The sequence below is a fragment of the Halyomorpha halys genome, unplaced genomic scaffold, assembly GCF_000696795.3.
Source record: "Halyomorpha halys isolate HHAL.00 unplaced genomic scaffold, Hhal_1.1 Scaffold389.1, whole genome shotgun sequence".
In the NCBI taxonomy this organism is placed as follows: Eukaryota; Metazoa; Arthropoda; class Insecta; order Hemiptera; family Pentatomidae; genus Halyomorpha; species Halyomorpha halys.
In genome coordinates, this window is record NW_027109532.1 from 725,337 (window position 1) to 746,679 (window position 21,343).

The 21,343-nt window shown below is 29.4% G+C and overlaps 1 protein-coding gene across 16 annotated transcripts in view; it reads left to right on the plus strand.

The window, feature by feature from the left end:
• Window positions 1-21,343, plus strand: part of PMCA (plasma membrane calcium-transporting ATPase 3) — a 728,428-nt gene that overhangs the window by 479,863 nt on the left and 227,222 nt on the right. The window contains exon 1 of one of the 16 annotated variants that reach the window (XM_014422761.2): window positions 2,680-2,698. The exons of 14 other annotated variants lie outside the window; for them this stretch is intronic. The gene's annotated coding sequence lies outside the window, so the exon portion shown is untranslated. Of the gene's footprint in view, window positions 1-2,679; window positions 2,699-21,343 lie in introns of those variants that run through there. One more of the 16 variants, XM_067047710.1, reaches the window with a different exon arrangement.

A 21,343-nucleotide genomic window follows, 5' to 3' on the forward strand; every position in this document is an offset into this window, starting at 1 on the left:
AGAGAGAGAGAGAGAGAGAGAGAGAGAGAGAGAGAGAGAGAGAGAGAGAGAGAGAGAGAGAGGTAAACTATGAAAGCTGTAAATGCCGAATATAAAGTACCCTGTAATAGTAGTACCAATTTATTTTTCCAGAACGACTTGAAGGAATTCGTCAAGTATTTCCACTTTTCTAAATTAATGCTACGTACTTTGAAAATTTTTAATATTTATATAACAATTTTGTTTATTTTTAAAATAAGGTAATAAATCCAATATTTAAAAAGGTCTAAAAGGAAAATAAAAATATGAAAAAAGAAAAAATGGAAACCAATAAAATTAAACATTACTTTCTAGATTGGTTTTATTGATTATGTTGAAATTTCTTCCGTTACCCTATTCCTCTAAAAACAAACTTTCAAATTATTTCAATTATTTACATTACAATGTATTTTGATCAATTTTAGAACTTAATTTAATGTTTCATAATTGTGGAAATGGTATAATTCTTTAGCACTAATAAATAATTATTATGGAAGTTTGTTTTTTTATGTTTTCGAGGGCTGATTACGAATTTCAACTCAAATTTGTTGAAAGCTATTTAAAAAAAAATCCAATTTTTTTTTACAGCATTCTGACTTAAGATTTCAACTTTCCTTGCTTTAAAACGTTCGAAAAAATAAAAACATAAAAAATACAAACAAAAAAATCATTAAAACCAAAATTGTAGGGTATTTACTCCTGTTTAAATTAACATGATCAGCATTTTTCCGCTCATATTACTTTCTCCTCCATTGTATTCTCAATTCTTTTTATAACCGTTTACAAAGTTAATATTACTCTATTTTCTCCTCCTCTGTTTGTAATAACTTTGTGCAACTATATATTCCTTGATAAACAAAAAATGGCGTAACAAAGTAAAATATGTTTTTTAACTGGTTAAGCCTTTAGCCAATTTATTATTGGGTTACTTTTAAGTATATTAAATATACCTATATACTTATCTTAATTAAGTTTTATTCTTTTTTCCCTCTTCCTCTTTTCTTTTTCTTATGAAAGCTGAATCTTAACTTATTAAAAATATTCAAATTTTTTAATGTTAGAAACACGGATATAAAGTAAAAGAATACCGTAAAGTTCTTAAAATTTTAATTTCTTTATATGGCAATAACGTGCTGTATTTAATGATATTTTAAAAGCTACTAAAATTAATCTTTATGAATAAATAAATAACTTTTAGTCAAATTTTATTTTATGTTACCTAGGAACGTGTTCTGGTCCAAAGTTTATTAACAATAGAGGAGGAGGAGACAGAGTAATATTACTTTTGTAAACGTATATAAAAGGAAAGGAAATTGATAATACAATAGAGGAGAATTGGAATATGAGCGTTGGATGTGAACTGAGGTAGGAAGGGCTTTTGACTCTTTTTAGTCGAGTGGTCGATGGAACACCCCTGCCCTAGTTCTTCCGACTAAATCCAAACTGATGAGTCTTCCCGTTCTACTAAAGTATACTACGGACCTTAAAGAACATTTCACAGCCAATAATCCATAAATAAATCTTCAGTAACACTTTTCATAATATTAAAATAGAGAATAAAATTTGCGTATTAATTAATTGTTCGAAAGTCTAAAAATATATTAGTCAAATATTATTGCGATTGATTTGTTTCAACTATAAATTGTAAATTACAGTGACTCGTCAATTAGTTATATTATTAGATAAAAACAAATAAACTAATTTTAAATTAGTTCCAGCCGTAAATGCCGTAGAGAGGGAGTTGTACTGACTAGGCTGAGAATAGGTCACACGAGGCTCACCCACTCCTATCTTATTTCAAAAGAAACGCCTCCAAACTGCCAGTATTGCAATAACAATTTAACAATAAGCCATGTTTTCCAACAATGCCCATATTTTACACCACACCTCAATAGCTTGGGACTAAGCCAAGATATCTCAAAAACCATTGGAGACGATGATAAGGCAATAGAATTGGTGTTTCAGTTTTTGAAATCACAAAATTTACTGACAAAAATATAACTTGATCGGAAGGAAAAAAATAAATAAATAAATAAAATAATCAAATTAAAAAATAAATAAAATTTAACGAATATTAGTAAAATTAAATAAAATTTAAATGGCGTTGATGACCAATGAAGTTTGGCGCCACTAAACAAACAAACAAACTAATTTTAAATATTTTAATATTACAAAAAATACAATTAATTCGCCCAGTAAGATCACATAATTTTATTACTTTATTAAAAACACGACAACATAGTAAAGATATGTATGGTCGGGGGGTGTGGTCTGCAAATAAACAACAAATTACTTATTCATGCCGACCTTTCGACCTGAATTTCAAGTCATCATCAGGGCTAAAAAACAAAAAGATATAAGAACCATCATTCAGAGAAATATAAAAACTAAAAGAAATAATAAACTAACAAATTTAGTAATACATATAACCTTGAATCGAAAATAAAATATATTATTTTCTTACCTATTGGCTCTAATATTTTTTTTGCATTTTACACTTTTTATGTATTTTACTCCTTAACTCTACTTTTATTTTTTATTTCATTTCTTATTTGCTATTTTATCTTAACGATCTCTTTTGACAGTTACTATTTCCTGCCTACATAACGTACTTTTTTGCCCGCACTCTGCCGGCACAATCTACAATTTAACCAGTTTAGCCAGAGTCTCTGCCTTTACTGTAAGTTCTTTCTCTCGTATCTAATATTTCTTACTTTCTTCATTTCCTATTCGCCATATTTCTTCTCCCTTGTTCCTTTTTTAAAATATTGTTTTTCCATTCACTCTATTACTTTATTTAACTAATTTTTGTACCCATCCATATAACTAAAAAGTTTTTTATTTTTATTCATCTATTTCATTTAAAAATGTTTCTAATTTATTAAAGGATAATCTATTATTCTCCCCAGCCATCTTGTTTTCCTATTGTTCACTTCAGTTTATAAAATGTTGGATTGATGTTTAATAATAATAAAATGATGGATTTGATTGATGTTGGAAGATGGAAAGTATGCATTCAATACAAGGAAAAAGATTGTTAGGAAATTGTAGAAAACTATATTTTCAAGCTACCTCTATCGACCACATACGAGCGCTTCAGTTGCGTCAATCAAACTAACAGTGTTAACCAACTTTAATTTAAATTATCCTTCTGTAGGCTATTAATGTGGGATGTGCTACTTCGTGCCTAATTTTTGTGCATTTTAGTTCTGACCATGTCTGAATCTTTTGAAGGAAATACACATTTGGAGGTCCTCTGAGTCCAAAGAAATAAGTCTCATAAAAATGATCTGTGTATCTGAACTCAAAAACAAAAAGTCGTTAAAAAATGGAATTATATATTTGAGACGGATATATGTCTGTACTCTATTGAACAGATCTTTCACATTTTTTCTGATCTTATCAAAAAGGGCTCGTATGATTTTGATGAAACTCAGTATATAACTGTTAAACTAAGTTATCTTAAATATAAGCAAGTTCTTATCCACACTGAAATAGTCTAACGGGGCTTAAATGCCAAATTGAGAGAAAAAAAATTACCTTTAATTTCGTTTATTTGAAATAATTAACCACGCTATATTGTTAAATTATAAAAATGCCTAATTATGAACTAATAATTAGCGAGAGCAGGAATAGAGTAGTTTTGACTATTGTGTTAAACCGTTGTATTCTTGGCAGGAACAAAGTTGAAATCCGTTATTTATTCTTCGAAAATTATAAATTTTTATAGCAACGGAAAAATAAAAATTTATTGTTTGAAATTTTGGCCTTTCAAAGTCGTAAGCGGTTGTTTGATGCGCACAACGTACCAGAGATATTATCCTCAATAATTAATATTAACCTATTGTTAATTAACGGGACCTGAAAGAGTAAGGATTAGTTTCGCCACCATTATCCGGTATTGAATCTAAAATTTTACGATCGCATGATTCATCCGTTTTGTTCATACTTTGTTTTCTGTTGATTATTTTCCCCTTTTAACCTTAGTTTACGACGGCATATTTTCCTTGGAGGACGATTATTTATATCGAACAGTCGACCTATTTCGACTCTTTCTTTGATCTCATTATCAATAGAAACCTGGTCAATATGGGCTTGACGGTATTAGTAGCTTTGTATTAGTTAGTTTGGTCCTTAATGACCTCTTCCATTTAGGCCAGACATGAATGGAAAAATCGACAAAGGAATAGTTATAACCTCAGGAAGCGAAACTCGAAATGAACTTCTAAAAATTAGTCTTCTAGAAAATATAAATTATATACACTTTATGCATGAAAGCATTCGTGACCTACAAAACTGGCTATATCCATTTTTTTGGAAATAAAGATGACTGTTGACTTGTCATATATATGACATATGGGTTTGAAGATTATGACTCCATGCATGACGCCATTAAAAGATCTTGTATTACAAGCATTGAGTTAAATGCATTAGCAGTAAGAATTTTAACAATTTCTTTTAATATTATGATTTTACTTTACCCATGGTTTTCTTTTCAAAATTAGTTTTAGATTGGTAAACCTCTCTCAAAGGTAATTAACTTTAGATTTTATCAAAAATAAACAATTATAATTTTTTTTAACTGAATTAGAAAGCGTTAAAACATCAAAAGTAAGAAGGGAAACCTACCATTTGTAAGAACCTGAATCATGATGAAATATTTTTTCAATTATTATTCACTTTAATAAAAACATTTTTCAAATGTGGAAGGCCTTGTTTTTTACAGTGTTGTAAATTTATTTTGTATTCATTAATCTAAATTATTATATTGATTTGAACCCTTTTTATAAGTATACCTAATCCAAAATACAAAATTAAAAACAAGGCTTCTTGTACATAGGTATGATTATGTGTAAGATTTTTTTTACTTTCTTTAATTATTTACCTAAATAGTTTTTTTATTTTCTATTTTTTAACTGAATTATTCGCCTTTGTTTATTTATAATGTATATATATAATTTTATTTTTATCCATTTTAGTTTATACTTGATTATTTTATTGTATTTTTTTATTAATATTATTTGTTTACTTCTAATTTTTAGTTAATATTTATATGTAGTATGATTAATTATACCCATAATATATTATTGGCTGCTTCGAGTATTCAAATAAAAGTAAAAAAAAAAAAAGGCTGATTTAAAAAAGTTATTTCCTCGATTCGTAAATTTCTAATAAGTCAAAATTTCACAAATTAACAAATATTTAGTCTTAACTAGACGTATCTACTGCTGGAAAAATGAGTTTTTTGATGACGAAATATATCCTCTAAGAAATTGGTCCACCATCTGCTAAATTTTTGACAATTTTTTAGAGCTCTGTAAGACCCCGTTAGAGTTCTAGATTATTTACAGAGATAGTTCTGTTGCTTAAGACATGATGAACACCAAAGATGAGCGCGGCTAACTTCACGCAGCGTGCAACTTGAACTATCTATAACTCTTTTGCTATCAAATTTAGATCTTTGATTATTAGTGATAATTGTATTAGGAAGCTAAAAGAAATTTTAAAAAAATATTACATATTGAGAGGTGGTGAAAATTAAAAATTCTTCGAGTTGTGATAACCCCCTAATAATTTTAGAGTTTTCAGTACTTTTATAAAATATTTCTGTTTAAGATACGAAAAATACAATTTAAATACACGCGCGGTTTTTGTTTTACTTTGACACCCTATAACTATTACTATAAATATTAGCACTTCAATTATTAAAAATAATTTTTAGAACTCATAGGGGAGGCTAATAGAACTATAAAAATTTACAAAAATTTGACGATGGGGGGCTAACTTCACATTGGATCGAAAATTAGGCATCTTGTAAAGTATCTAAAGGATAATTAAAAAATTATTAAAAAAAGTGTATGTAAAAGTTCCAAAAAAATCGTCTTAAAACACTAAAATCCAAACATACTTCCTTATCTCATCAAGCTGAATATCTCGTTCACGTGGAGAATTTTTGGTTAGCGGCTGAAACAACTCATCTATGACTCCCTTTATTTTCGTCCTGATCTTTCCTAAAGAAACTCACCACTATTGAACCTTTAACGGGATGGAAAATTCGAACTTGTATCATCATTAACCCTTATTTTTTATAATTTAAGTCTCAAGTGCTTATTACCAATGCATCTACACTTGAACGTTGAATAATGACGCGACAAAACTGATGTGCTTTATTAAAAAAATCGTTAAATTTATCGATTCATTATTTATAACACTACGTTTATCATTTTTTTTTTTTTTACCATTTAAATAATCATAAAGCCGTGTTTGATAGGTGTGAACCTGTTCATTTGAACAAAAAATTGAAATAATGCGTTTAAATATGCCTCCGTTATTTTATAATGAAAATGTTATTCTGTGACTTTTTTGTTTTTATTGAGACGGTCCCTCCTTTACCTAGTGAAAAACTCTTTATATCCAAAGTTTTATATCGAAAAACCCGCTTTATCTAATCTAAATTTAAAGGATTTAATCAATTCTTGGAAGAAACTTTTTTTCCATTCCGCGCGCTTTAGGACTCCAACTTCGCCAAATCAAATTGTTTTTAACCCCACAAGACTCAGTTTAACGAATCTTTAACTTTTTTGCGCTTCCCGAAATTCATTTGGAGTGGAACTAGCGAATTTTGCTGATCACGGCCTTATATATAAACAATTCAACGTTCATTTGATAGAAGACAAAGGTTTATTGTCAATTTAGTTTTATATATTTCCATCCCCCGTTTCATTAATAAAATGTCCATTCTGAAAATTGCTTTTGTGAATGTTGTTTTTTTTTTTTTTTTAATAAAAAGTGGTTAAGCTTCGTTTTTTAACAATTTAATAATGAATTAAAAATATTTTTAATTTTAGAAGCTAAACTAAAAATATATTGATATTTGTTTATGTATCTTTTAAAGCCATTTGTGTTTATGGTTTTAAAGACATATTTGTCAATGGAAAATATTTTAAGGTAAAAACGGAAAAAACGAAAAGTTTTCCTACTGTGGCACTCTTCTTGCTATTGAAAAATCGTGGTATTTTATTAGTAAATAAATCTATTTAACCATAAATATAATGGTTATCTTTAAATAACCAGATATTTCTTTATTTATTATTCTTTCAATTATATCATGATGTCTAGACTATTCTAGTTTCCTATTCGAAGTGCATTTCGCTTTAAACTTTTTTCAGCTTCTTCAGAATATCATATCATATATATATTTTTTTTTGTGTGAGTATATTTCTCTTCCTGACATTTCATGAATCTAGATGAAGACATATAACACCGGCGCATCGTTGAAGAACATCAGTCTCCAAAGAAGTCCTCTGGAAGGTAAGGAAGAAAAATTTATCCCCTGTAAAAAATAATCCAGAATAACTGACATTACAAATTGCCTGACGGATACAATTCTCGTGTTTAACTCGAATGTCAGAAAAATATGATGATTGAATGTATGATAAATTCTAAGTACGTTATTAGATTTTATTAATTAGGAGAACCTATTTAATTAACTATAAAAATCAGATTACAACTATAGAAATTTCATTAGCATATCCTCTAGTACACAACTAAATTATATTACCAATCTTTAACTTTAATTAGGGATTTTGTTTTTGATAGGTAAATTTATATCATATACAAGGTCTTTACATCCATTAATAAACACCTTCCCCATGACACCAAATGGCTGTCTGGACATTTTACAAGTTCACAAGGAGTTTCATAACATGATTATCGAGTTGTGCTGTCACTCACACTCCCAGTCGTGCTGAATTTCCTTATTTATTTGACAGGATATACATAGATAGATTAATGAATATATTTATATTGCGATGTAATTTTTTAAGAAATGATTTTATAGTAGATTTTTAACCTGGTAGATTTTTAATATAAATTTAATTAAATCGAAATAGAATCGATTGCCTTGGACCCATATGAATCGATTACTTACACAAAGCCTTTTGTTAATTGGTACTACTAATGAAAATTTTGAAATAAAATAATATTATATCTTTTTATAGTTTTTATTTGTGAAAAAAAAATAATTTGATTATATAAAACTTCTAAAATTACAATTAATTAAATTAATTTTTAATTAAAGTATTCATTTACTTTTTCTAAAAATTTCCCTGGGATGTTTTTTGGTAGATTCCAGAAATAATTCATAGTTAAGAAAACAATTTTTAAAAAGAAAAAAAATTCTTATTATGAAAAATTAGTATAATAACATAAATCTGAACAATTGTATTATACAATATAAATTAATGAGTCAAAATACTTGACTATAACGTATTCCTTTACGCCTTCTCCATAAATTGAATAATTTTTGTATTCATTTCTTCCATCTCCTGAAAAATCACTTTTACTTCAAACTGGAAGATTATGCAATTTAATTTTACTTTTCTTTTTTTTTTTTTACAATAAACAAGTTTTCTTCAATTTACAAACTTACACCAATTCGATCTTAAAACTTAATAGATTTTTTTTTCTATTTTGGGATCGTAAAACAATAAACATAGGTATGATGTGTTCAATGGAAGGTAGAATACTCTATTTAGACAACAAATGAATGATTTTTTAACTATTTTTACAAATTAAGGTATAAGTTTGTATCCAAAATAATTATTTGCATCATATTTATTACTCAAATAAAATGATGAAAAAATAATTAGGGGCAACGAATACGCTAGGTACCCCACAGCCTATTCAGTTATTCAAAACCAAATATTTGCTAACATATTAACCAAGACAAAAAGATAAATTCTTGTACTAAATCTTGTTGGGACTTCAGACATTTAATATATTAGGGAATGGTTTTTACGAAAGTCCGCCTTCAAAAAAATTAATTGTGTAAATAAATAAAGTACTTCAAATTTCAGATTTCTCAATTGCAACTACTCAGCAATTGACGTCAGCTTACACTCATGACGTCTGAGTAATATCGAGAGCTCTTCTAACGTAGCGAATCATAATCGAGAGCATATTACAATTGAAATGATATAATTTCATTATAAAACAATTATATCTCATTATATAATTGCTAAGCTTTTTGAAGTAGAAACTTTCTAAATTATATTCAGGATAACTATAATATTAATGTGAAAATAAATGTTTTTTTTAAAAAAATATTTAATGCAAAAATCATCGAAATCGTACCATTACTAGTGACGATACGACATATTGAACTTTTAAAAGTATTAGTGTTTTAAAGATATTTGGGAAGGTTCTCATGGAAACCAGTAAATTTCTCCATGAATTGTTTAAAATAACTCGAAAACTATACATAAATTACAAAAGAAAGATCTAAATTGTTATTATGTCTTAATTATTTGTTATTCACTGATATAATAATTAATTCATTAAATGATAAACCGTTGTTTCATAAGTTTCTCAGAAGACAGTTAAGTTTAGTCAGCGAATAAACAGTGCTGAACAGCCTGCGTTTTGCAAAATTGAATAATTTCGAATTCCGGCCAAGTAAGTTACAGTAATAAAGCATAATTAAGTACAATTAACAAAGTTTTTTAAAAAGTAAATTAGTATAAAAGAGCAACAACTCAATAAGGAACAAAAGATAACTGCATTGAATTAATTTGACCCCGAGAAACAAATACTAAAGATGGGATGAATGAAATCAAAAGAAAACACGTCCCACATCATTAGTCTCAAGGCACAGCCAATAGACATAGTGTGTCACTCTGACACATCTCAACTAGAGCTGTTCCAAATATTTAAATAACAAATTACAAGTATTTATGGATATAAATAAATTTATTAAATAAATACTTTGTAATTGTATGTTTTTAACTTCTATCTAATTACAAAAGAATAATCATATGACTGATAAGGCCTATGATATAAAAATATTTATTTTCTACTTTATTTAACGGATTAATTCATACTTTATATTTATCCATTATTTATTTCTTCTAACAATAATAGATAGTTAATTACTTCAAACGACCAAATTAAAAGAAGTTTAGCTGCTATTAATAATTGCTGATAATTTAATCAGCAATAATGCCTAATTTAATAATCACTTCAATTAGGATAAGACCTAGCTTGTATGGAATACCACTTAATTTTTAGTTGTGAATATTTCAATTACAAAATTATTACAGATATTTAAAGAAAATGGTAAAAAAAAGTGTAAAATCGGTTTTATAAAGTGTCACTTCCGGTAGGTCATTTTGGCAAAATTTTAGTTAAATTTTTGTTTTTTTACTAACAGTGTAGTCATACAAACACACACAGATTTTTTGAGACTTGTTAATTTAGATAAAGTGGGCCTTAAAACGTTTGTTATCATTGATAATTTTCACAATCAATTTAATTCATAGGTAGGTACGTGAAATTAAAACTCAAAACCTCAAATTTTGTGGATTTTAATTTCTTTCTTTTTTTTCTTGCTCGATTTCAAATGTTTCTTATGAAAAATAATAACCCCCCCCCCTCTTCCCCGAAAAAAATGACGTTAGATGCATCTGAAATTAAACATATGTAAACGATATAAAATTAATTTAAAAAAATATCAGAAAGAATAAAAATTAAGAGTATTTGGTCTGCAATATTTGGGGGAGGTATGAGGTTGAGGTTTGGTGGGTCCATGTGACCCATTTCGGAGCTGCGGGGTGGGAGGGGGGGTGAGGTAGTGGGTCGATAGATGATGGGCCCGTCCGCCCTATATCTTATACTTCAGCCTCTTCTCTCTCTTCAGCTCTGTCTGTCTCTTTGTCTAAACCATTCCGCTCTCAAAATCCTTCCTACCTAAATTTTTCTATTGTAATCATGTTAGTAAAAGCGAAAAAGAAAAAAAAAATCAACCTCAATAGAAATCTTAAATTAAATTAGATTCGGAATCGGAACAATTAAAATTCGCTACTTCCTTATATAAGACTAAAGATAAGAAACTGTCAGTCGATTGCGACTATTACAACACTTACTAGACAAATAGTCTTCCAACTAATTAAAAATTACTAGTCTATATGACTATAATAAAGCCTATCCGAACATAACGGAGTTGAACTCTTGGCTCCACTCAACCATCGAATTCCTCTCATGAATAAATGTAATCAAAAGATAACATGGCCCACACCATCAGTCTCAGACCACACCAAATGGAAACAGTGTATCACTTTGACACAGCTCCACCACAGCTGTTCCAAATATATGAACAACAAGAGGTTTTATGAATATAAATAAAAAATTTAAATAAAAACTTAATAACTATATGCTCTTAACTTTAATTTAATTACAAAAGACTTATTTATATGACTAATAAGGGCTATCTGGACTTACGGTGTTGAACTTTAGGTCTCCACTAAACCATTGAATTCCTATCGTATCCAATCCTCATAATCCAAAAGCCTTAATGCTCCTTACTTTGTCACAAATCAAGTCATCCATCAGGAACTCAATATTCCATATACCGAATCGACAAGAACCAGATACCAATCCTTCCATGATTGACTTCCTAACAACCCAAACCCACCTGGCTTCACCTTCATTACCTGATAATTCTCCTGGGCATCTTAAAAGAAGATTTGCTCGAAATCTTCTCCTCTTGAAATGTTATTGGAGTTCTATATAGATTCTCCACATGTCTGTATCCATGGCATTGTATAACTAACATTAAATTATTTGTTGTATACATTTTGAATACTGTTGTAAATATAAATAAATAAATTTAAAAAATATATATATCTCATCAGTCTCAACGTTAAAAAATAAACTTAAACAATTTTTCTTCTTAGAAGCCTATAGGAGCCACCCGATCTGATTCTCTGAGGTAAAGAATTACAATGGGGACCTGCCAAGGAAACATAAAGATACCTCGGAGTTCATCTTGATCGTCACACAATTAACCCAAACCTACGCAAGATTAGTAATGCTGTATCCTATCATCAACAGAAAATCTAGATTAAAACCAGAAACAACTATTGTGCTTTAATAATCCTTAGGTCATTATTGTTGTTCGGCGTGAAGATTGGGGAGAGGCATCCTGTAATAAAATACAAAAATTGCAATCGTTCCAGAACAAAGTCCTGAGAATCGAAGAAGACCCCTCTTAATTTAAAAAAAACAGCCAATGGCATAACGACTTACAAGTGGAATCGATTGATGATTTGATCAAAACACGGTTTACAAAATAAATTTTGTAACCAGCAGTTTAGGTGGTGACTTACAACGTAGTAAAAAAAAATTCTCCTAAGTATTATTAATTTTATATATTTAGCCATATTTCATTGTTACCATTAATGAGTAATAATGTTATAATTAAATAAATAAAATAATAAATATTTCCAAGGTTTTTATGTCAATCGTCATATTTTACATTCACTTACCTACTTATAGAATATTTAGCAGGGGAAAGTTTCTCAAACTTGAACAATAAATAAATGGATGTTTTGAAACACATTTTTGGTACCCTTGCTTATGGAAATATGTAGCGGTGGAGCGTGATTCTGACCAAATCGCCTCATTGCGCAACCGTTGGTCTGGTAACAGTACTTGCTTACAAAGTACTGAACCCCTCTATGAGGAACTCTAAAAAATATTTAAATAGAAAATGGACAAAAGTATCACTCGAAAATTTTATTTTTTACATTTTTACAGTAGTTTTATATTGTAATAGCACTCTACAGTAATGTACATACAGAAATTTAATTTAACTGTATATTTATTCCAAAGATAACACAGAAATCTAAAATGGACAAGGTTTTATCATGCATTCTTAAAAGCAAACATTAGAAACTAATGGTACGAGATGGAGGGCTGGGTCTTCCAGAGGATGCCTCGTTATCTCCATTAATCTTCTTGTTTATTCCAAGTTCCAGACTTCTTCGGTGAATATGGTGAATAGATAAAGTATATATTGACCATTAAAAAGAGTTTCTATGTGAAATAATATATTATACTAATTATTCTAGAAATTAAATAATTATTGAATTTTACTTTTGATTGCCATGAACTTACGAAAATACATGGCTTGAAATCTGTAAATTTCAGTTGAAATCTAGCTAAATGTTTATTTATTTAGTTGATGTCGGCTGAAAGAGCCGACATTCAGCTTGAATTGAAAAAATTCTCCAAATAAATCAAGGTGAACAATTTCCACTTTTCAATTTCCTTGAGAAATGGTATTTGGTAGTTTGAAATGACACTAAATACGAATATGAAATGCTTTTTCCTAAGAAAAAAAATGTTGACATACTTTACCCTTAGCCACATTATGTTTTTATATTTTTTAAAAATATTATATACCTTAATAGGATCAGATATATTATTTTCTTATTCTTCAGAAAGAGACGAATCGATTGGTGTACAATAACCATGAGAAAAAAAACCTTTTTAAACCTTCCCGTGGCGACAGAGAACATTTGGAAAAAAACTGCACGTGAATCGGTCCAGTAATTCAAAGTTTTATTGTGGATAAATATTCGTCCATTCCCTTTTATATGTATAGATTATTTATAAAATTTTCTTAAATGAGACAAAAAAATGTCACTGTTGTTAAGTTAATATAGTTTTCCTATTGGGTTGAAATATAAATTTATGGTCTGGGTAGATTCCCAACCGAAATGTGTAGGCATGTTAAAGGTCGTTTTCCAATTATTAAAGAAACATAACTCTTAACAAAGCTTCAACAGAAAAATTAATCAATGTTAGGCCATTGAATTTTGTTGAGGGTAATACAAAACCCTTCCTCTTAAGTATAGGTGGAAAAAACCCTGCCCTACGTAAATATCCTTCAATAATACACCACTTATCCCAGTCGAAAGGATCCGTTACCTCGGACATCTAGACAAGCGACTGTGTTCGAATCCGCATGCAATACTGAAAGTAAAGAAGCTTTATTTATACAAACACAAAGATCTAGGGAGTAAGTGGTTTAAAAAAAAAAAAAAATAATAATATAATAAACAGATAAGTTGCTGTTGTGAGACACCATTTTGTTTATAAGTGAGTATATTTCTTTTGGGTTGAAATATAAATTTATGGTCTGTATTAATATTAATTTCCAAACTGACTGTGCAAGTTCAATTATGGATTTTTTCAGTTTTTAGGTACTAAAGTATCTTTATTCTTTATTGAGTAATAAAAGTCAAAGTTGTGTTATAGAATTTTGGTAAAGTGTATATAAGAATATGGATTCCTACTTCCAAAATAAAAAAAATATTCCCTGCACAAAATAAAGATAAAACCCCTCTTTTTATAAGAGGGGTTCTATTTTACCCAACACCGTATTGGAAAAATGGGATTACTAAAAGTCTGAATGAATTCTATGGAAACGGTAGTTCATGTACCTCGTGGTGGAAGCCTACGTGGGCGACCTAGCCCGAAGAATCCCTCTCTCCCATCTGCCTTCGCTCTGAGAAGGTTGGGGAAGGGACCAGGGAACAAACACATAGCAAGGTGAACTTCACCACTTTCATATCTCGCACCGTTTTAGCCTTCATCCTGGGTTAAGTCGAAAACGTGCGAAATATAAGATATGTGAGAATCGTAGACTGAAATATACGACCCATAAAAAAAAGGAAAAATAAGTAATGTAGAAAAAGCAATGTTCGTAGAAATATGTAATTTGGAAATATATGAACGGTAAATAATGTAAAGTATTTATCCAGTGAAGGAGGTGGTACCTACTTTAAATATGGAACCTCACGAAATTTTCGTTAGAAGAATCTGCCCTAAGCGATTTTCGATGGAACAATGTTTTTTTTTATCCTTTTCAAAAATGGTAATCTTGGTAATATGGAACACTCTTCCTATTCCCTTCCTATCTCCTGTTGCCAGAGCCTTTCTTCTCAAGTCAGTCCCTCCAAGTTTCCCGAGGTCCTCTTCTAGGTTCATTTATTATATTGAAATTCAGAACTTTATTAAAAAATATACAAGTAAATTTGATGTAAGTTACATTACAATAACATGGCACAGTTTTGTGGAGAATCTACCCATTGCTGCAACTTCAATTGCGTTTCCAGAGTAAGAGATCTCGAGGTCATGTTTTTTTCAAACACCTAGGAGGATTATCAAGTGTTGAAGAGGAAGCAATGTTAGAAGCAAATATGGGTGTTTATCGCGGAAGGATTGATATCTGGTTCTAAAACAGCAACATATTGAACATTGAGGTTCTTATGGATGATTTTTTAAGTAATAATTATGGAGTATCAAGGATTCTACGAAGGATTCTCAATTGTAAGGATTTGATAAGAGGAATTCGATGGATTTTGTGCAGCCACGAAGCTCAATTCAAGTCCTCATAGGCCTTATTATGATCAAGTAAACAATGACGATAATTTCTAATTTGGAATCGACAAGCAGTTTTCAGTCTTATATGAGGATTCCAAGATCTATTAATTAGTCCAGATATAGTCTTAGGTAGCGAATCTGTTCGACTGGGATAAGTGGAGAATTATTGAAGGATACTGTAGGCCACGGTTTTTTACATTTAGGAGTAAGGGTTCTGTATTATCCTCTCCAAAATACTTTCACATTTATATTGGGATTTTGGGAGATTTCATCCGGACCGTAACCACCTTATTCTCTACTTGATTTGCTCTCCCTTTTTACCAATGACCTTTTTTTAAGTTTCACTGGAGAAAGAAAATGAAAATTATCTCAAAATCCCTGCAAGGGTTCTTAATGAACAACTTAGATACTTGAATATCTTTAAACCTATCTATTGAAATTTTGAGTAAAGAATTTAGATTATCAAGATCTCAAAGATTTAGCTAATGAGCGCTATAATCCTCTCATCAACCTTGATCGTATTTGATCCATGATAAATTGTTGAAGTGGCCACGTGGATCGTAAGCTAAATCGCTTTGAGAGAGAAGTTGAATAAAATATAGTTTATTAGAAAAACATTCTTGCTCCGATAGTTTATAACAATACGGTATTCGTACATACTAAAGCCAACTTTAAAAGTGACAAATGCTCATTATGGTATGTAGTATGTAGAACAACTGTATATATGAAACTGGCGTACAGTGGAACGCTTAAGTTCCCGGACAAGTACGAACTTTAAACTTTTATTTTAAGGTCATCGAGTTCTTAGCATCGATCTATAGATATAAGAAAGTACCGGAACATTCCCGAGGCATCAAGTCATGTTTGAAGCAACTGTATCAGAAACAGCACCTCGAGTCTTCCACATTTTAATCAAACAGAGAATCATGTCTTCCTATTTTAATTCTTTCCACAATTTTCACTTATTCGATTGCTTTTTTGTCCCTTTTTAGCAACTTATTGCGGTCTAACTGTACTAAGCAAAATATGATTCAATTAGAATAATGCTATAATAGTTTGTAACCTTTGATTTTTGATTAATATGGGGATATCTTCATAAATGTGCTTTACGAAAAATGGCTATGCTGTCTAAAAAATCGACTATATGCGGTTACAAGTAGGTAGGTATGTAGTTCTGATAGATGAGTAAGAATTAAATCCTACTTCATTGGAGTTTGCTCCCAAGCGGATTTTAAAGATAATATTTTTTTTACTTCGGTTGTGAGACGAAAAATCGGTTTTTCCGCTTAAATTAAAATTATAAAAAGAGAATAACTGGGAGCAGCCAATCAGGAGAATCAAGCGATTCGTCCCACTGCGTCTTGCTGTTTCCATTTTTTTTTTTTTTTTCATGATGTTCTGGAATAGCATAAACAATTTTATGGTAAAATTACTTCCTTTATTCCGGAATTCTCAAAGTAAAATATAATTTTCAATAAAATTTACAATTTTTTTTTTTTATCCACGTCAATTTTAATAATCTTTTACCGGTGGTGAAAAGCATCCTGATGTGTCTCAACATCGACTATATAATTTTGGAAGAACAAATGAGTCGCCTCTCAGACTTGGCTTCAAATATTGTTACTACATACAACCAGAAAAGTGATATTAAAAATGGTTTACTTAACAACGGAATTCTAATGGAACATTTTCGTCTGAGTTATGATAAGTTCAAAATGTTTAATAAAAGGTAAAAAAAGTTATATAGAAAACTGATTGCCATGTTATAACACATTACGATCCGTTGTGTAACATGTTTTAAGCTTATTGTCTATCCGATTCACGATCTACGGTATAAAATATTAAAATTTCACTTTTTTTTCTATTTTACGGAAAGTTGCACAATTTTAACTTTTTATGTTTAAAAATACAAATTTTCCACTTTTGAGCCAAAATAAAGTGATTTAGATTTAATGTGATAATACTGAATTATTAAAATAAATTATCTATACTTTCGGGAAAATTGCACAACTTTAACTTTTTATGTTTAAAATCGAACATTTGTATGTTTAAAAATACAAATTTTCCACTTTTGAGTGGCCAAAATAAAATGCTTTAGATTTAATATAATAATACTGAATTATTAAAACAAATTGTGTATTAGACACGTATAAGTACTCCAAGGGCTGTCCGTAGCTCGGGGAATTGAGCTGTAGGTCTTAGCAACCTAGGAACTGCAGTGGTGCCGGTTACAACCCGGCCTGGGGAGACGACTTTTATTTCTGTGGCGATCCCACGAAATGAATTCCCTACCATAGTGTTAGAATAGGGTGGTACCCTGTGGATAAACCTGTGGAGCCCCCCCTCGTATTTCAAAAATGACCAGAAAGGGGGTCATAAAGAGAGTAAAAAATGTATGTACCCAAAAATGCATTATCAGATAAACAACAAGTACACTTATAATCAAATTACTATTGCAATTATTTGAACAACCATTATTTTAAAAAGCGCTTTGTAATTAAAAGATAATTAATAATTACAAAATACAATTTAAATTATAAATTAATGGTTAACCAATACGTTGAGAATATATTAATGGCCAATGTATGATTATAATTCAATTGATCATTAAATAAAATCAATATTTATAAAGATAATTAGTTATTTGAATTTAATACAACATTATAATTTTTTTTTTAAATCAGAGAATATCGTCATAACTTATATTTTAATTTCATATAAAGAGAGATTCAGAAAAATCAATAAAATAACTTATTAAGAGGTTATATTATATAGATTCACTATCAGGTGTTTAATTTATTTGTTTATTGTTTAATAAATATTTCATCATTTATATATTTTTTAATATTAACCCATGGTGCATTAAAGTTGTTATATTGATTATTAATGCCTTCTCTAGTAAACATCTATATTTGAAGTAAATAATTAACTACATAAAATTCTCTCATCCTTCAGGGACCAAAATACTCCTAGACGAACGAGCCAAAATCGAGTATTTGATAAGTTAAGAAATTGAATTTAATAAATTATTTTATTTTAATTATGTGATTAGTTTTATTTTATTATACTTTTTATATAGATTCATATTCAAATCAAGATACTATTATCGTTTATTTATGTATTTATTTATTATTATTATTATTTTAAACTAATTTTATTTCTTTTATTTATGTATATATTGTATGAATTAATATTTGAACACTAATACTCAATGTCCTTAATTTGTGCCAGATTGTTTTATTCTCTTCAATATAATAAATTAAATTATTAGTATTGTAATAATTACTTGAGGAGTGAACTTATTAATATATGTATGTATATAATAGAAGCTAGGGGTATATTAACTTAACAGAAATAAATTGGGGCTGGGATGGAATGGGGAAAAATACATCAAATCGAAGTGGCCAATCTCTTAACACCACTTACCGTGTCACAAAGCAACTTATATATAATGTCTACTCTCAACGATAATAGATTCTGTACTCAACCACCACTTCCCTTACTATCCCAGCGAATTAAAGGACGTGTGTCCTTCCATGCTATGACAGTCAACTCAAACTAATCTTATTAATATGCTAATAAGTAAGGAAAAAAAATAAAAAAATAATGTGCCAAAATCTGTAAAAGTCGTAATTATTTAAAACCAATAAAGATTGTAAAAGATAATTTCATACATAGTAAGAAAAAAATAAATTAATAGAATTTATAAATGCATTAAATAATTCGTTTGGTTATGGCTTCTTCTCAAGAAATCATTACGTTTCAGGATGATAAAACCCCCTCTCCACAAAATTACAAAATATTTTTTATTATTATTATCTGTAAACAAAAATTATATAAATATTTTTTCATCATCTTGCCGATATATGGAATATATCGCGTCACCTATAGTGAGGGAAAAATTTCTAATTCTCGTTTTCGACAGAAATACACGTTTTAATCCCTTGAGTCCAAATAGCTAAGTCTCATAAAATAGTTGGTGATTTTCTTTGTGTGTGTTAACAGCCCAGCTTAAAAAGGAATTTAAGATGAAACTAAAATTATATATTTAGAGCAGGTATATGCCTCGTATGTTACAGTATTTATTTCGTTAAAATTTCCTACAGATAAATTTTTGAACTTAAGACATTTAAAGTAATAATAAAGTATATTTGAGACTTTACTTGGATACAAATTATTTTATCTAATCCATAAAATTAGTCCCGAAGAAGTAAGAAGAATATACTGAAATAGCACATTAAAGCTGAATAAATGCTTGGGATGTGACAGTTGCTTTTTTGATAAAATTAGTAAACCGGAAGCTCTACTTTATAAAATTAATTTCTCACTTTTTAGGTTTTCTTGTATACTACTCTAATGATTTTAAATAAACCCAGTAAATCATTTTAAAATTATTTGTTCTTAAAAATCCTTATATAAATAGTTTGACAGGGATCAAACGACTAATTTAAAAATAAACTTTCTCTCAAATACCTTTAATTTCATATTTGAAATAAATAACCAGTTCTAATTGTTAGCAATAATAAGCAATGGACGAATATAAAATCTTAAAGAATTTGATAAATAATTGAAGAAGAAAAAGGAGTTAGAATCGGAAAAAGCCGAGACCGCTCGATCTCTTCCGGTTGCATTCATATGAGTACAGCTTCGTTATTATTTCTTTACTTTTGTAGTTTTAGCAACAACAAAGCTAATATCCGTTAATCCAACCCCCAAGAAAAAACTAAAGTATGAATTTTTATAACAGCCAAAAAAAAATTTCGCCTTCCTACATTTTTTTTTTCGCAATCTCAAAAATAGTGAGTGACAAGTTCAACACAATTCTACCAATGTACACAAAACTTAGGGATGTGTGTAGGATGGAAAGTGAAAGTTGTTTGATACACCCACGGCTTTGTTTTATATTGTTTCATAAATAATATAATTAGGCATAGAAAAAATAAATAACATACCCAAAATGGTACTTAAAGCCGTCTAATGCTAACTTTGTTGAAACTATTATTTTTCTGGAATATATTCCTTTCCACGTTAACGTATTAAAGTCGGTTAGTAGATCGTAACTCTTGAATATTGTATATAAAAAAGTTTGGAAGAGTTTTAGGGCAATTAAAAAAAAAATTGAACAATTTCTTCCAAGTTTATTGACATTTTCTGAGTGAAGGGTCCAGGTTTAGGTGGGACTCATAAAACTAAATTTTTGACAGGAACCCTCTTACCCCCTCCCTGGTACGAAATCTTGACTACGCTACTGACTAAAGAGCTCATTAATGTTTCATACACAGCCTTCCTTTCCCCTGTTCATTAATTCTTGTCTCTTTTCCTTGTTTTTATAAGCAAGATTTTTATTTTTTTCTCAGCTTGATTTTTCAAACTTTCTAACCCAATTGCATCATTGCGAATCAATTATCTTCGCTATCACGCTAGCCTTCTAGCCTTCTAAAAAAATTAAAATAGTGACTAACCATTTGCATGTGAATTGCTGACCTACTATACTCCATGTTCAATAATTGAATAACAGTCATTTCATCGGCTGTGCTTAATTTACTAATAATAAAAATGGATCAGACTGAAGATGTTATGAATTTTGAATCATATGATATATAATGATGCACAAAAAAATAATGGCTGTGTGGAACTAAGGCATTTATTTTCTCCCAACGGCAGTGCGTGCTGAATCGAAACAATCGATTTGGAGCATCGAGATTGCAAAGCTAAAGAAGGGTAATTCATAACCGTTCTTTGAATAGGTTGGCATATAACTATTAAATTATCTCCTTGGATCCTCGTCCTTAGTTTAAATTAAGGTAAAATTTTACTTTACGTAATGCAATTGAGCATCCTTTTTTAAGTTCACTTAATGAGCAATTTCGTATATTTCTCAATGATACTCCTCTTGTTTCTTTGCAGTTTTTTGCTACAACTTCTACAATAACTTCAAGTCTGGTCTATCTTCGTGTTCCGTCGTAATAATTAGAATAAGTTTGCATTGCCAAAGAAATGAAGTTATCAAGACAGTTACAGACAAATCAATACGTTATTTGTAAGACAAAAGTGACACCAAACATTTCAGCTGCAATATCTTTTACCTAAATCTAAT